Source organism: Sminthopsis crassicaudata, chromosome 2, assembly GCF_048593235.1.
Source record: "Sminthopsis crassicaudata isolate SCR6 chromosome 2, ASM4859323v1, whole genome shotgun sequence".
NCBI lineage: Eukaryota > Metazoa > Chordata > Mammalia > Dasyuromorphia > Dasyuridae > Sminthopsis > Sminthopsis crassicaudata.
Genome location: NC_133618.1, coordinates 356837047 through 356843519, shown reverse-complemented (window position 1 = coordinate 356843519; position 6473 = coordinate 356837047).

The following is a 6473-nucleotide window of genomic DNA, read 5'->3' as shown; positions in this document are numbered from 1 at the left end:
TGGAACTGACCTGAATCATCTCATTATTGCAAAAAGCCACATCCATCAAAATTAATTGTTGTATAATTTTATTGTTGCTATGTACAATGATCTGCTCATTTCACTTAGCATCTGTTCATGTAAGTCTCTCCAGGCCTCTCTGTAATCATCCCTGATTGAGAAATGTTCATTCTTTATGATGCACTCTTCAGGCATACAGCTAATTTGTATATTTGTATAATAAACATATAGCAGAATTAATTATCATGGGAAAAGAAACTAGCTAATGAGGTTTTCAATTTTGTCTCTGTAGATACCTAAAATGGAAAGGAAAATTACTGCTGGAAGAAACCATGAGAATTAAATAAGGTCCTAAAATTCTTCATTTTTCTCTTTCTCTCCTCAATTTTTCCTCTCTGGTTAATCTTTATTTTTGGCCTATGAGCATACTCAGTTATTCCCAATCTATTGCTACATCCCAACCTTGCTATATTACAAGATAATAAGCCTATATTAAATGAAACATTATGCCCAGATTGTGATAATTTGGAGGTGAATTTACTTCAGAAAAAAAAACAATGATGTGCTATTTTGCAGCCAGTAAATCAAAGTAACACATGTCCACTTATATGTCCTTATTTACTTTAGTTCAGCAACTGATCAAGACTTCATGGCTTAGCACAGAGTCACTCTGTTCCTCCTTACTCTTGCATCTTCAATATTCCTTTCAGATTTCTTGGTTCTGAATTATCTAGTTCATAAGTCACTAAGTTCTTATGGGAAAAGCATACATTATAACTCTAACTTTTAAGTCTATGTTTTGGAGTTACTGCTCTGATGGCAGAGGGAAGAAGCCGGGAAAAGGAGACATTATCTTTTACTCTTGGTTTTAGCATTTATACCCTGGGAGCTTTGGGCACTATATTTTCTTGAGAAGGTCCTTATTTAAAAATAGGCCTCTAAATCTTTGAGCATTATAATTGATTGAGAAGGTAAAAGAGAGTAGGGGGGAAAGGGAAAGGGTTTTACTAATTGTTGAGTCTAGGTAAATCAGTTGGAGTCAACTAGTTGGCTCAGGGGAAAGAGAGTTGGCCTGGAGTCAGTTATATATGAGTTCAAATATGGCTTCAGACATTTATTTGCTCAGTGATCCTGGGCAACTCACAAATTCTGTTTCTTAATCCATTGGAAAAGGAAATGAAGGAAATGGCAAACTACTTGTAGTATCTGAGAAAACCCCAAGGGAAGCATTGATATCCATAGGGTTCTGAAAAGTCATATACAAATTGGACAATGACAAAGACAGGTCACTTATCTTCTTTGGGTCTTAATTTCCTTATCTACAAAATGAGGAGAATAGAATTAATGATTTTTAATGTCCCTTCCATCTCCAAATATATGAGCCCTAGATGTAGACATAATATAAGTTCATAGATTCTAGAATCGTCCTATGGTCTTAGAGAAAATAAATTCAAACAGTCAATTGAAGAACTAAGTACTCAGAATATTTTTATGAATAGGTTAATGCTTATCCTTTTCTATCTTGGATAAATGATTCTTGTGAAAACTTTTGTGAGTCTCTATATATTTGTGCATATCCAAACATGTATATATACATATATACCTATATATATATATATATATATAGCTACAGTTTAAATATATGTACACCTAGAAGTCATGATTAATTTTGTTTGAGTGAAAATATTCCTTTACAAGCTAAAGGATATAAAATATCTTTTGTACATAAGATACAAGATAAAAAAATATAAGAAAAATTCAAAAGCTAGAAACCATATCTAACCATATATGGGATTAACTTCCTATCAGATGTGGGGGGCATAGAAGAATCCTTTATTGAATTGAATTTATTTGTAAAAAGATGAGGATGCTTTCACATATATACATACAAAAAGATAGTTATTTAGTGGTCATTTTAATATGATAGTAAGGAACATAATTTTTATTACAAAATTTTGGATTTATTCTGATTAAAAGCCATTTTGATTTGTGCATCACTAAGATACAAAATTATCTGTATGAACAAGTCTTTTTTACAATCTTAAATTTTAAAAAATATAAAGAGGAATTCACAAAGAATAGGGAGAAATAAAATACTTAACAGAAACAAATTAGACCAAATTACATGCCAACAAACATAAAATTCAAAAGAAATGAATTAAATAACTAGATGAACAGAAAATAAAGAATGAAAACAACTTGATGATGTTACTTTGACAAAACCACAAATTAGTTTTCAAAATAAAAACCAGAGACCAGATAAAATTAAAAGTGATTTTTTTCCCCCCCTGAGGCTGGGGTTAAGTGACTTGCCCAGGGTCACACAGCTAGGAAGTGTTAAGTGTCTGAGAGCAGATTTGAGCTCTGGTCCTTCTGAATTCAGGGCTGGTGCTCTATCCACTGCACCACCTAGCTGCCCCTAAAAGTGATTTTTATCAAATATACACTTAAAAAATTAGTCTTTATCCTTCATAAACAAGAAAAAATCATAAAAAGAGCACTGAATTCTTTTGAGATAAGTAGAAACACAGCAGAAAGAAATACTATAAAGCAATATTATTAATGTACACTAATGCCAAATTTAAAAAAAATTAACAAAGAGATTTGTTGGATTCATGTTAGGAATGAAGGAGTAGTTCTATATTAGGTATGTATAGATGTATATGCATACATACATACCCACATATATGCACATATTTTAATCATCTATCATTTCAGTGATACAGGGAGATTCTGGGAAGGTACTTCCTTCCAAATAACAAGAATTTTAATTTCATGACTGGAGCACCATCTCCAGTTATCTTTGGGCCCAAGAACATAAAATGGCAATACTCTTTCCATTTCTTCTCCTTTTATTTGCAGCAAGTGGTGGGATTGGTTGCCAAAATCTTAGTTGTTGATATTTTGTTGTTGTTGTTGTTGTTAAACTTCAAGCCAGCTTTTATACTTTCCTTTTTTATTCTCATCATATTCTTCACTTAGTGTCCTCAGAATATCATCTGCATATCTGAGATCTTGATATTTCTTTTAGCAACTTTAATTCTGGGTTTTGATATACTTAGCCTGGCATTTTTCATGATGTATTCCACATAGAAATCAATTAAATAAGGTGACATATGAAATCTTGTGGTACTCCCTTTCCTGTCTTAAACCAATTAGTTATTCCATGTTTGATTCTGTTGCTTTTAGACTCCTATAGGTTTCTCAGGAGTTAGAAAAAAATAATCTGTTACTCATATCTTTTTTTAGGACTTTCCATATTTTGTTGTAAACCACATAGTCAAAGGTGTAGTCAATGAAGCAGAGGTAGATTTTTGTTTGCCTTTTTTCCCTGTGGAACTTTCTTGCTTTCTTCATATTCTAGAGAATGTTAACAATTTGGTCTTTAGTTTTTCTGCCTCTTCAAAAACCAGATTTAGGTTGCAGAATCTTAAATCTAACTTTTCTGATGAATGAAATGAGCACAACCTTTTGGTAATTTGAACATTCATTTATATTGCTATTCTTTAAAATTGTGACATAAATAGATCTTTTCTGATCCACTGGCCACTTGAATTTTTCAAACTTGCCAGCATATAGAGTGCAGCACTGTAACAGCATCATCTTTTAAAATTTTATAGCTGAACTGGAATCCCATCACTTCCTTATTATTAGCAATGCTTTTTTTTTTTTTTCCCCTTAGGCTGGGTCTGTTTTTGATATTGACAATTTTGGCATAGGCACATGTAAAGTCAACTTTTTGAGCTATTGAAAAAGAGTTGCTATGACAATTGAATTATTTTAACAAAATTCTGTTAGTCTCTGCTCTACATTATTTTGCATTCCGTGAACAAACTTGCATTATTCCAATTAATTTTTTGAAATTTGCATTTCAAACTCCTGTGATGAATATGATATCTTTTATGTGTATATCTGTGTGTGTGAGAGAGAGAAAAGGAGAGAGAGTGAGAGATTTCTTGAAGATGTAGCCTCTTTGGTTAGAGTGGTTGGAACATGGATTTGTATTACTGTGATGTTGAATAGTTTTCCTTGGAATCAAACAAATATCATTCTGTCATTTTTGAGATTATATCCCAGTGCTTTTCTCATCCATTTATTTACTATCAGATCCATTTCTTCAAAGGAATTTTTGCCCACAGTAGTATAAATAATGATCATATGGATTAAAATCATCTATTTCCATTCATCTAAGGTCACTGATACTCAATATGTAATGTTTAAACTTTCCATCTTCTATTTGATTACATCCAGCTTATCTTGGGTCATAGATTTTATATTCCAGGTTCCTATGCATTTGGGGGAAGGTAGGAAAGGAGCATCAGGTGCATCTCCAGCTGAGATTCATTCCAGCATTATTAGTATTTGAGCTACTTGTAACTGTCTTTTGCTCTTCCTCAGTAGAGTATTGGACCCTTTCAAACCTGGCTCATTTTCTAATCTCAAATTTTTTTTAATATTTTGGTGTAGTCCATAGGTTTTTCTTAGTAAAGAAAAACTTTCCTTCTCCAATAGATCATTTTTTTTTTTCAGAATTTTCCACTATGATCTGTCTGTCTTGAGTAACCCTGCACAGCATAGTTCATAGTTTCATTGAACTGCACAAGTGAGGGAGTATCTATTCTTGAACTGACAATCTAATGGTGCAAATATTTTCTACACATGTATATAACAAATAATAAATCTATACTGAAGCTTACTATTCATGTTCAAAGTAAACGCTCAAAGATGCAAAGAAAATTTTTTACAATATCTTGATTCACAAATAACTAGAAATAGGGAACTAAGTGCTATCAAATAAGCAGAAAACCAATGATCTGATCCTAAAGTGAGGCATTTATTTTTCTTATAGAAATGCTTTAATTAACAACAGTTTATTTGTTACTTCTTTCTCTATTGCTTAATTGTTTGTTGTTCAATTGTTTGTATTTAAGGCTAATTACCTATTCAAAAATGACTCTATTAGCATATGTTTGGAAAAATGGGCCTTCTTACTGTTCCGTGCTTGCTCAGTGTTTGATGTACATCCCCTTGGTTCTTCAAGGAAGAAGAAATAGAGGCAGATAATTGGAAACTAGTAGGAGATCAACTATGTTAATATTACAATGCTAATGGTCTTGATTCAATTTCTAAGGAAACATTCTATATGTACAACTTAATACAATTGGACTTAAAGAATTATAGAAAAAAGAAAAGTTTTTAAGGACAGCCAGATGAGGAAGTTCGAGGAAAAAGAGGAAGACACTGGAGAGGATAATGGAAATATTACCAGAGGGTGTGGGGAACTTAAAGAATGTGATTCTCACTCTCATAGCTCCACCTATACCTGAGCATGCTTCATTAACTTCCCCCTCCCCCATCTACTTCACCTTTCTGGGTGCAGGAAGAAGAGGAGGAGTGGGAGGGGCAGTGATATCACCAGCACCTCCCCCCCAGCAATCATCCCCTCCTATGACTGGGTTACAAAAGGCACTACTTAAAGCCAAAGAGCAAGAACAGAATACAGCTGATTTGAGAATAGAAATGTATCCTGAGATTGAACAGCTTGACTCTTCAGGTCAAGAAAGTAGAAGACACACTCCATTTGATCTGGAAATCCTCAAATATGGGACTACATCTTATGTTAAGATATTATTAGAGAATTTGACTTATGAAATTTTAACCCCTAGGGACTAGAAATCTATAACAAGGACATGCTTAGAACCTGGTCAAAACTTATTGTGGCTTTCTGAATATAGTAAACTCTGTAGGATATCAAGCCTAACAAAATAGGCAAACTAGAGATAATACTCCAATCACCTGTGACCAACTAACAGATGTAGGTTCTTATGTAGACATTTCAGCACAGATTAATTACCCCATAACAGCATATGAGCAAATTGCTTCTGCTGCTATCAAAGCATGGGATTTTATCCCAGGTAAAAAGGACAGAGGAGAGGCCTTCACAAAAATAGCACAAGATTCAAATGAACCTTTTGCTGATTTTGTGGGACATCTACAGAGAGTTATTATACAAACTATTGGTGAAAATATAGCAACAGAAATTATGATAAAGAAACTTGCTAAAGAAAATGCTAATGAGGTTTGTAAAAGAATTATACTAGGACTATACAATGATGCTCCTTTAGAGGAGATCATAAAGCACTATGCCACAGGGGGAACAAATACCTTTTATAGCCAGGCTATGATGCAGACTTCCCAAGATCCAAATATGGAAAGACAGGATCCCTTTTGGCAAGGGACTTTCAGAGAGACTCCTCAATGCTTTCAATGTGGTAAAGTAGGACATCTGAAAGTTCAATGTTGGCACAGAGACAGAGTGAAAATACAGGAACAAGACCCAAAACCCCATCAGAATGTAGACTGATTCAGGGAAACAGGATGGGGGGCTCAGCCCCAGGGCCCAAAACAAAAAAATACTTGGGGCATGATGGCAGCTGATGCTACAACCAGAGAGCATTTAGAAATACAGTACT